At 37.1% G+C, this 11,817-nt stretch overlaps 1 long non-coding RNA gene across 3 annotated transcripts; it reads left to right on the top strand.

The window, feature by feature from the left end:
• Positions 1-1,026: 1,026 nt before the first annotated feature.
• LOC113326654 lies at positions 1,027-3,867 on the top strand. 3 transcript variants are annotated; one of them, XR_003348448.1, is made up of 5 exons: positions 1,027-1,615; positions 1,821-1,946; positions 2,044-2,454; positions 2,572-2,929; positions 3,124-3,867. It is a non-coding gene; the product is annotated as an uncharacterized LOC113326654 (long non-coding RNA). The 3 variants fall into 3 exon arrangements; XR_003348446.1 differs by having other exon boundaries at positions 2,572-3,867; XR_003348447.1 differs by having other exon boundaries at positions 2,575-3,867.
• Positions 3,868-11,817: the final 7,950 nt, after the last annotated feature.

Consider the following 11,817-nt stretch of genomic DNA (forward strand, 5'->3'; position numbering starts at 1 on the left):
GTATTTCTTGGAGGCTGTTGAGAGCGACGATTGTTATTGTTTGGCGGATTTGGTCCTCTTGGTGGATTTGGAACCCCTCTTGGTGCAAGTCTGCCTGCAGAAGACGAGGAAGAACTGACAAAGTTGGCAACTGGTTCTTGCATCTGAGACATCTGATGTTCTAGCCTCATCTCAAATGTCATAAGATGAGTGACAAAGGTTGATATGTCCATTGTTTCAGCAGTACTCAATGTTGTAACAATTGGGTCATAAGTATGATTTAATCCATTGCAAATGGATTTCTTTTTCTCATGAGATGGTACGGTGTATCTTGTGGCTGCAAGCTGATCAAATAAACGCTTAGCATCATTTAAATACACCTTCAAAGTCTTATTATCTTTGTGCAGATTATGGAGTTGTCTCTTTAAATTCATCTGGTGAGAAAATGTTTTCGGAGCAAACTCAGACTCCAAGGTATCCCATATCTCTTGTGCAGTTTCAAGTTCTGCAACTACACTGAGAACTTCAGGAGTCAAGGTAGAATTCAGCCAACCAACGATCAAAGAGTCTTGGTGCTCATATGCTGTAAACGCAGGATTTACATCCTCACTTTCTGGTAGATTTCTTGGTGGTTTTGGTTTTGATCCATCAATAAAACCTGTTAGGTCATAGCCTTTCAGTATAGGCTTGAACTGAGCCTTCCACAATACATGATTAGTGCCAGTATGTTTTAAAGTAACAAGGTGATGGATTTGAACCTGGCGTAGAGTAGTTGTAACCTCTGCCATTGTTTGGATTTTTTTTTTTTTTGTATAGTTTTTTTTTGGATAGGTGCGGAAGCCGGAATCTGGATCGAGAGCCTGATACCAAGCTAAAAGATGATATTTGGGTGAAATACTTCCACAATCAATGTGGAGATTTTAGAATTTATTTATACTTGAAAGATACTGCTAAGCAGTTACATAAGTTGTTACAGACTCTAACAATTTATGACTTCTACAAATTCAAGACTCTATCTAAACATACCTTAAAGTTAGCTTTAGAAAACTTCCTAGTTGCTCGGTCCGACTTACTCATTGAGACTCGGTGATAGTGCTTATGTTGTTATTGTTAACAAGATGCAGCTGACTCAGGTTTCTTACTAACAGAAAGAGGAATTTAAAAGCAGATTTGTGAGAGAAAGAGTTTGTTGCTGCTGTTAGATGGAGAGGATTAAGAAATAAGGGTTTGGTTTGATTATGAAAGGAACCAAGAATAAGAAGAAATTTATGGAGTATTGTTTAACACCGAGTTTCTTAAGATTTTACACAATTGTTCAACGCCGAGTTGCTTAAGATTTTACACAATTGGGTTGTTATTGAGCGAAGAAACCAGGTAAGAAAGTGGGTTTGCTGCCATCGATCGCGGATTATCAACAGAGCCGGATGAAGAGATTAGCAGGCATATTCGAGTCTGTGGAAGATTGGGAAGGATGGGTTGGCCTTCAACTCGAGTTTCACAGGTTTTTGGTGGAGTTTTGCAATTAGAACAGACCAAGTTTGCTGCAATCAGTGTGGGGATGGATCAATGAGATTAATGGTTGTTCTTGAGAATTTGTGAATGTTTAGAAACGAATCCTAAACTCAAAGTTATTCAGGTACACTTCAATTCCCATACAGGAAAAAAACCTAAAATAATTTTGAATTTTGGTTTGTTGTTTTTGAGAAAAAAAAATCCAAATTTACAATTTGGGTTTGTAATTCCAGGGTTCTGTATTTGATTTCTTTGTAGGCATGTTCGACATTGTTTATATTTCGAATCAATAATGATCCTGGTGTCAATGAATTTGTTGAAATCTGTAGGGCTGCTGGGATTGGTTATAGGAGACAGCGAAACCACTTGCAAAGCCAATTGCAATGGAATGCTGTAAGATCCAATATTGAGGAGAAGAGTTTGGAAGAATTAGAAAACTAAATCTAAAAATTCAGGTATCACTCTCTCAATCAGGTATTATCTCCTGCGATGTTGGTGGTACCATATGGACTTACTGCATAACATTTATAGCAATACTTCGGATGGTGTCAGGTGATGATGGGTCGATCTTCTCACATTTGGGTAAGTTGTTGCTGTGACTGTGGTTGGTAGAAATGACGCTCCGCGCTTCATGAAGCAAATATTGCACTTGGAGTTGGCATTGCTCTGTGTTGTAAGGCAAATAATATTGACCACCATGTTGCCTTCAAGGTACTTTATTGGTTGCTTACCAGATGACACTTAAACTCCTTTAGTTGCTTGAGGGATATTCACCCAGTACCCGAATTCAATGGGTCATATATATATATATATATATATATAAGCAATGCCATTATTGTTATCTCTTTACTGGTGGAAAATATAATGTCATTGTGTCAAGGGTGAACTTGGCTCCTACATGCATACGGCTGCTTCAAGATAATGAGGCAGAAGGACGGATAGTTGCTGGCAAAAGAAAAATGGGTATGTTTCCATCTTTCTTAAAGATTTCAATATTTGTGAAATAACTCATGACCTAAAATGTAGGGTTTCATTATTGGAAGCTGATATTACTCGCTTATATGCATTGTTTTTGTGCAGCAGAGATATCAGTGGTGTATAAAACTTCAACGATGTTAAAGGATAGTTTCAGGTAATGTAGGGATATCAATCTTCCCTTCAAGAAAAGTTAGCAGTCCTTAAAATGCTAGATTAAATTGCTTGGGATTTTCGTGGATTTGGTTTCTTAAACTACAATAGTTTATTATGTTTGAAAGTTTTTTTAGTCACCCAACATTTATCGATTTTGATATCTGGCCACAATACCGGGGTCGTTCACAGTGTATCATCAGCTAAGAAACATAAAACATTTCCTGTATTGAGAAGCAACTAAACTCAATCTAGCTTCTTCAACCTTAATGATCAAATCGCGTGAACCTACCCCGAATCTGTTGTGATGGTGAGACTCTTAACATCAACCTTAATTCATGAATTGTGCTTACAGTACTAAAGAAGAACAGATTTTGTTGCTGATTTTGTTCCTTCGCATGCCAACTTTGGGATTGTATGAGAGGAACCAGATATGATCTTTACTTTAGTTTCTTTTGATTAGCTTGACCAACATCTAATTGTAATGGTTCTGTTTTTGGGTAGATTACAGTTGGCACCCGACACTCTTTTCGGTCATTCCATACACCGTGTATGAGTTGTGAAGTTCGCATCGGGTGACATCGCAGTTTACTACTGTCAGTGGTGGACAATTCTACAGGTTATGGGTAATGATGTTGAACCTAACATCAATAGCAAACATGCAAGAAACTAACCATACCAAGGTAGTCGTTGAGTTAAGATTTTTTTGTTCGTTTAATTGTGGATCTAAGTAATGAAAGAGTGGGATTTTTTTTTTTTTGTTTTTTTTTTATGAAGATTTCAGCATACACCATCCTAGGAATTAGTCTTACTGGGAAGAATTAGTCTTACTGGGAAGAATTAGTATACACTTATTCCTAGGGCTGAAACAGACTATATAGCATAGTTCCCCACATCCACTTCCTACATAAGAAAGATCATTTGCATATATATCTGGTGCGTCGAACGAGATCACTTTATAGTGCATGGGAAGAAGCAAACGATTTCTTTGGTGAAGCAGCTGCTCTGTGTATAACGTTTTAGTGTGGATCAAGGGTATAGAAGATTCCAGTGGAAGACATTTTGTAAAGCTCAGAAGTGATTCTTCTAGGTGATACAAATATATCAGGGCTGAATTGGGGGACCCTGAAATAGTAATTGGGGACCGCTAGCTACAAGACAAAAAAGGTCATGAAATAGTAATTGGGAGTTATCCCTTATCCCATTTTTTAAGAAATGGCTAAATTATCCTTGGATTATTAGTGTTAATTGAGTATTGATTAGTTGTTAATTAATCTGGGTAGATTAAAATCAGATTTAAGGACAAAAATTTGATAAAAGAAAAATTGTGTTTTTGTGTTGTGGAGAAGAAGTTGAGTTTTGGGGGAAAACATAGGGTTATTTGAAATGAGTGATTCTAGTGGAGGAAATGATGTTGGTGAAGCTTCAAACAACAACAATGATTGCGTTGATGGCAAGATTGTCTCAACTAATTATATGGATTGGACGTTTGATGAGGAGATGTTGATAGAGGAAACTATGAACAATGGTGCAAATGAAGATCCCGTTGATCAAAATGAAAGAACCAACACTCAAAATGAGGAACCCCAAGCTCTAAACAATCAGGTAAACTTCTTATACTCTTCAAATCGCATGAATGGTGCTCCAAGTGGTCAATTCATTGTCACTATGCAACAACTCATTGTGATGGTCGTTACGTCGTGAGTATAATTAACTAACGACCCTGTAGAGTCGCCAATGAATTGGCACCAAAACAAACGGCTACATTGTTCAGTTATGAAAAATCATCAATGAGGTTCCTAAAAGATAACGACTCCATCTTTTAGGTCATATAGAGTTGTTAACTCTATATATTTAGAACCGAATGGACTAAAAAACCTTCTACTCTCTGTAGCTATCACTTTAAGGGTCGTCAGTTAAGCATTATTATATACGGACGACCCTTTCATATTAAATGAGAGTCGTTTTTTTATACATCTCTAATATTGACGACTCAAACTGTTTTTTTTTAATTAGAGAAGGATAAAATAAGTATTTCACCCTCATTTTGGAAGTCCCATATATTTTTGGGTGTGGGTATAAAATGTGTCACGGCCCCCAATTAATTTCCATGACCCCCAATTTAACCTTGAAATATATCTACTGTTTTTATTCACTCTCCACCAACGATAGTGTCCAATACAATTGTCAACCTATTACGAACTCTAAATTGATTCATCTAGGTTCTTTTTTTTCCCTAAAAAGATTCTTCTAAGTGATGCAGATTTAATCTTTTTCTTAATTATGCAACTGACTTCTTGCATTGGTTATACTTGGGTTAAGTGTATTTTTTGTATTTATACACTGCATTCCTGTATTTCATTTATTGATTTTATTAATCAGGAAAAGTTTGTTAAACTAAGAAGAGAATTGGGACGGGGAGAGGCGAGGTGAAGCCGATCCAAGCATGTATTGGGAAGGCCAAATCAAAAAATCCTAAGCATGTATTGGGGCGAGGCAAAGCCGAGCTACACCAAAATCAAAAATCCTAAACATGCATTCAGACGGGGCGAGACAAAACGATTTTCGGGTCTTCCCGGTGCGTAGCACGGGGAAAAAATCTAGTATTCTCGGATTAATGCAAGAGATTTTGGGAGTTATTACGGTGCAGTTGGGTATAAGAGAGTTTCCTTGGGGTCAGAGACGGCTATCGAGAGTTGGGTAAAGAATAGAGTGTTGCAAAGAAGAAACAAGAGCTCGCGGGAAAGGTTTCTGCTGCTGCAGAGACTCAAGAACACGAAGAACATAAGCCCGCAGAAGTCTGCTGCAAAACTGAACTGTCGTTCTTGCGACAGTAGAATCTCATTGTAACAGATAATTCGCCACGCTTATAAACGTTGCAGTTTTCTGTTTTTATTATTCTTCTCTTTTCACCATTGTAAACAAACTTTTGAGTTATGAATAAATATTTTGAGCGTGTTTTCACCATGTGGAGCTAAACCCCATCATTGGGATGACGGAGAAAGCCAATTCTCATCTATGTGGTAACTTTATTTAATTATTTTTGTGACTTTTGCATTAATATAATTTGAATTATGATTTTAAATTAATTAGTTGTCATTTAGTTTGATGAGTTATGCTTAGCTTAGGTGTTTTGATAACTCACGCTTACCATTTACAATTAATATTTTATAAAATCTACCTTGGAAAAGATTTAGAGTCAATAGTTATTATTTTTGGAGCTATAATTGTCAAAGAATTAATAATTGAACCATAAGAGCATGAGTTTGGTGGAATCCGGAGTCCTAGTAACTCTTAATCTTGTTACCTTCTTTTGCATATTTTTGCTAGTTTTAATATTTTATTTTATTAAGTCTAAAATCAATATCTTCCCAAGTCCGAGAAACGAATTCCCAACTTATCACTGTAAAACAACATCAGTTTTTGGCGTCGCCGACGCGGACTTGCCTTTAGGTTAGGTTTTAGATTTTTATTAATTTTCTTTTTGTTTAGTTTGTTTTGATTTTATTTGATTTTATTTGATTTTATTTTATTTGATTTTACTTTGGTTATAGTGTTGTCTTTATTGTGCAGGTTATATTTCGCATCTACTGTGGATTTGCCTACCAAAAAGGTAAGTAGCGTACTCAAGATTTTATTTTTGTAAATGAGGCAGTATTAGTTTTTTTTTTATTTGTACATAATTATTTTATTTCTTTCTTTGTAAATATTTTGTTTCGTTCTTTTATTTAAATTTTGGTTTTAAAAATACACGTGCACACACCAATTGCATTTTCGTCTGGCACCGATTTTTAGGAAAACACGTGGTTTAGTACGGTGAACCCTCTGGGTGTTATATATCATCCGAAACACCACAAGCCTTAGCCATGTACCGTTGACCAGTCTTTGATTGTAGGTATATATTGCTAAAGGTAACCCTTGCTTACCTAAATTAGTGAACCCCGGCATTTGCATGTGCACAAATTTTTGGTTACCACTAGTGTTTCTACTTGTGTATGCGTCGCTGGAAACGACTAGGAGATAGACTTGAGGATGACGATCTTTTCAATTTGAGTCCGACCGCTACACAGACTTAGGTGGTACTTCGATTTTTTCCAAAATGGTTAATGAAAATGATGGTGAAGTCCCGCCAACCAAAACCCTTAGGGATCGTTTGAACCCGTCCATAGTAGTGGACCCAGGTGTAGTTATACCAGCTTCTACGGTCCAATTTGATATTAGACCTGAGACTATTGGAATGCTTCGTACCTTTAGGGGGTTAGAGAATGAGAACCCGTATACCCACATAAGAGATTTTGAAATGATTTGTGACACAATGAACTATCTGAATGTCTCCAAAGATGTGCTTAGGTTACGTTTGTTTCACTTCTCTCTCCATGAGAAAGCCAAAGAGTGGTATCATTTTATTCCTTCTAAAACAATTACCACATGGGATGGTCTTGTAGAGGTATTTTTTAAGAAATTCTACCCACACCATAAGAATGTTTCTATTCGTCAGTCTATCCAAACCTTTAAGAAGAAATTAGGTGAAAAACTTCATGATTATGTAGAAAGGTTTAGTGAATTGTTATACCAGTGTCCACATCATGGCTTTGAGAAAGCTCACATGGCCCAAATTTTATATGAGGGCCTTGATAGTGAAACCCGTATGCAGGTAGAAACAATTAGTGGTGGAGAATTCACCCATCAGGACCCAAATGCTTGTTTTGACGAGTTTATCGAGCTAGCTGAGAAAACTAGGCAATTGGCATCTATGAGAGAACCATAAATACCTAGAAATCATATCCATAGGGTCAATAGAGTTGATTATGGGTCGGATATTCTTAGGAGTCTAGAGGCCTTAAAAATTAATCAAGGGTCATACCATGCCAGATACGAAGAGCAAGCTCATGCTCTTTATAATAACTCTAGGTTTGAAAACTGTCAGAGATTTGATCCATATTCTGATACTTATAATCCTGGTTGGAGAGACCATCCTAGTTTTTCATGGTCTAAGGGCCAGAATCAAGGCCAGTCTAATAATTCTTAGGCTCCCCGACGTTTGGATATACTAAGAATCATTTAAACCCAGATCAGTATCAGAACCTGTCGAATAAAAAAAATCATGAGCTTAGAAGAGTCACTCACCATCTTATCTCATAACAATGCATTGTTTAAGAAAATGGTTGAGAAAGGTTTACAGGAAAACTCTCAGGCTATTTCATAGCTAAAAAAATTAGGTTAGTATAATTGCAGAGTTTTTGAGCGAAAAATAAAAGGGAAAGTACCCCAAACAACCACTACCCAATCCCAGAGGAATTCATGAAGTATCCTCTAGAGAGAAAGAGTTTAATCATGTGAATTCTATAACAACCCTTAGAAGTGGTAAAACAGTAGACAATAAGGTAGCCATGCCTGATAGTGGACATATTGTAGTTCCACCTTCTACTCATGAATAAGATCCAATAGCAGAAGAGACTCATAGAGTCTCTAAAGAGTCCTATGCGGTTCTTGATAAAACAACCTTTGTTCCTAGAACCCCATATCCACAGTTGTTAGATCCAACCAAGAGAGAATCGACTTTCAACGAAATAATGGAAATATTTAAACAAGTGAACCTTAACATTCCATTACTGGAAGCAATCAGGAAAATTCCTGCTATGCCAAGTTCCTTAAGGATTTTTGTACAAAAAAGCGTAAGCTTAATGTCCATAAGAAAGCCTTTTTAGCTGGTCAGGTAAGTTCAATCCTGCTAAACCAAACATCCCCTAAGTATATAGACCTCAGAGGCCCCACCATATCTTGTACGATTGGTAATCACATGTTTGATAAGGCATTACTTGACTTAGGAGCTAGTGTTAACTTACTTCCTTACCATGTGTACACTCAGCTAGGTTTTGGAGAGTCCGACTAAAATAACAATGCAATTAGCATCTTGTAGGATTGGTAATCACATGTTTGATAAGGAATTACTTTACTTAGGAGCTAGTATTAACTTACTTCCTTACCATGTGTACACTCAGCTAGGTATTGGAGAGTTGAAGCCGACTAAAATGACACTGCAATTAGATGACAGGTCTGTCAAAATCCCTCGTGGTGTCGTAGAATATGTACTGATTGAGGTTGATAAATTTATTTATCCAGTGGATTTTTTTGTTCTAGACACTCAACCTGTTCAGGACCCTAGTGCTCAAATACCGATGATTTTAGGTCTCCCATTTTTAGCCACATCTAATGTTATCATCAACTGTAGGACCGGACTTATGAACATATCCTTTGGTAATATGACTACTGACATGAACTAAATGTATTTAATATTACTAGAAAACCTTCTAATGATTTAGAGGAAGTGAATATGATTAGCACTTTAGTTCAGGATCTAGTTCAGCATAATTGGGACGACACTTTATTGGATGATTCTTTGGATGAATTTGATGAGATTCTCTTAAGTCATTTAGGTGACCAAACTGTTGAACTAGAAGAATATCTCGAGTACTTTAAAGACTCTACGGACCCTGAAATTCAAGACATAGTGCTAGGCCTTACGGAGAGTAGTGTTGACCCTAAGTTTGGGGATAATGATCTAAAAGAAGCTCTTGAGTATTTTAAAGACTCTGAGGATCCGAAAATTCAAGCAATAGTTAGAGGTTTGTCCGAGAATACTGACTACCCTAAGTTTGGGGGTAGTGATGGTCAAGTATCCCCATTAGAAGTCCCTGACTTGGGACTCGAACCTAGTATACCTGAGGTATAACTTGAGTCTCTTCCGATTCCTCAAACTGATCCTCCTGATACTGTCCAGGAGAAATCCATCTATTAGAGCCTTGTAGTGCGAATGAATCTATTTGTCAAGACACTCTTATGAAGCCCAAGTGGGCGCCGCAGATAAACCCAGTTGTCTTGCAAGAAATTTTAGATCAGGTTGTGCTCCGAATGTTCATTTTTCTAATTCGGTGCAGTTGTCTTATAATTGTGGCAGTTTTGTTGACTCGCAGTTATTTTGACTATTGATATATGATTTGAAAGGTAATTAGCCATTTTGTGGTATTTGATGTCTGGCAGAAGACTTTAAACTTAGCACTACTTGGGAGGTAATCCACGCTCATGCAACACAGTAATATCTTTCCTTAACTCTTGTGCTTCAAATGGTAACAGTTTCTCCTTGTTCATGCTTTTAATTTTATCTTTAGAACATTGAGGGCAATGTTAGATTTAAGTTTGGTGGTATGGGAGAAACTTTTTAGTTGCATTATTAAACTCCAGATCCTAGAAATTTATGCATATTAAGGATGGGACTAACCAATCTAAGTGGATGGAAGCATCTTGGTTGTAGGAGTTGAGGAACCAATCTGAGTAGATGGAAGCATCTAAAAAGAGTCTATTCATAAAAGCACATAGCTCAGGTGTTAGAAATAACATGGTAGTTTCGCCATATCTCGTTGAGTCCTTTTAACCTTATGTTTTTATTTTTATTTTAAATATATTTCTCTAAGTGATTTGGTGGGACACACGCGTCGAATTGTTGCCACTGTTAGGGTGAATTAGAGCGATGGAGTTACTAAGAAAAAAAAAAAACCAGACCAGACCAGACCAATTAGACCAAATGGAATAATTAACACTTAGATGGCAATATGTGGGTATTCTCCCTGTCTCCGTCGCCTAAACAAGCGTGGAACGCAAGATCCATAGGAATTACCATATAATCTGCTGAAAAGAATCATGCGCTTGGATGCAAAAGATCTAATCATGTTTTTAAAAAATAAAATAAATTCAATGAATAAATCGACCGCTGGTTCCCTTGTATATTCCAGTCCATTAAGATAGGTTCGTCTTGGAAGTGGCCTTCAGACAGATATGGGAAACACCGTTCACTTTAGTCAACATAAAAACCATCTACGTATTTATATGTATATATGCATCTTCTTAATCTATCCATGTGATTTGTTGACTCGGATATTGATGTCCATAGTGCGACTACCTGAGTAGAGCTCTGTAACTTATATATGAATTTTAGTATGCTTGAGTGCAAACTCGTGTACAACAATTGGGATTTCGCAACAGGGTACTTCCTCCTATAGTCAGTGAGAGTTTGCCAACCAAGGAGATTCTTTAGTGCATTCTAAGGTTCTGCGTAGATAGGTAGGGTCTGGACTAAATGTTTTGTGGGTACACCTATGGTAAACCCTCCGAGACTATAACTCGGACACTAGGGCCACCTAGGGTTTTAAAGGCTTGTTGCACATGCTAAGTGCAATCGCGATGCCAGCGACGGTGAGTTAGGATTTCATTTTCTAGATTAGATTTTCTCGTGGCTAGCAAATAGTAAGTTTGGGGGTATTCAATAGACGCATTTATGTGTCTATTTTGATCTCTATTATGTGTATTGTTAGTGCTCCATTTTGTACTTATTTGTTTATTTTATGTATTTGTAGGTGTTTTGGGAGAAATAAGTTCTTATGGAGAAATTTGCTCGAAAAGTTGTTGTTTGGATCCCCGAAGAAAATTACTAAAGGCACCAGCGGAATTTGCGAAAGGGACACCCAGTCACTATCACCACCCCTAGCTGTTGGATAAGGAGTAACCATCTTCAACAATTTGAATCTGGAATTTGGCGGGAAAACATGTTTCAAAACTATCAGAATTAGGGTTGAGAATTAGAAGTGTTTGAATGAGACTAAATCACTGGATTTCATGGGGATGCTTTGATTCGTCAATACATAGATGAAGTAAGATTCAGAATTAGATAAATTTGGCTGGATAAAAAACAAATGGTTTCGGTCACCGAAAAATGTTAGGGTTCAATATTTGGAGTGTTAGAGGAAGACTCGATCGATCAAATTAATTGGGTTTGTTCTTAATGACGAGACATGGTTGGTAATGGTCTCAGATTATCTTAGAATAGGCTGGATAATCATCAATTGAACAAATATCAGTCTCGGGTTTACTTTGCTCCGGAAAGTTTTATATGGATTTTGGAATGGATTTGATGAGACTTAATCGTTAGAACTGATTGGTTTGGTCCTGTTTGATCTAAACAGGACTGGTAAGTCCTTCTGATTCAATTAACTTGGGTTGGATCGTCGATGGGAGTAAAACAGGGGACGTGTATTCACAGAGAAGATAGACACGGGATTTGCTGTAGTTTCATGCGTTGTAGTGAAGACTAAACGTGTATGAACCGTATATGGAGTGTGCTGAGACACAACAGACTCGTGAAGG

Source organism: Papaver somniferum, unplaced genomic scaffold (assembly GCF_003573695.1).
Source record: "Papaver somniferum cultivar HN1 unplaced genomic scaffold, ASM357369v1 unplaced-scaffold_10, whole genome shotgun sequence".
Taxonomy (NCBI): Eukaryota; Viridiplantae; Streptophyta; class Magnoliopsida; order Ranunculales; family Papaveraceae; genus Papaver; species Papaver somniferum.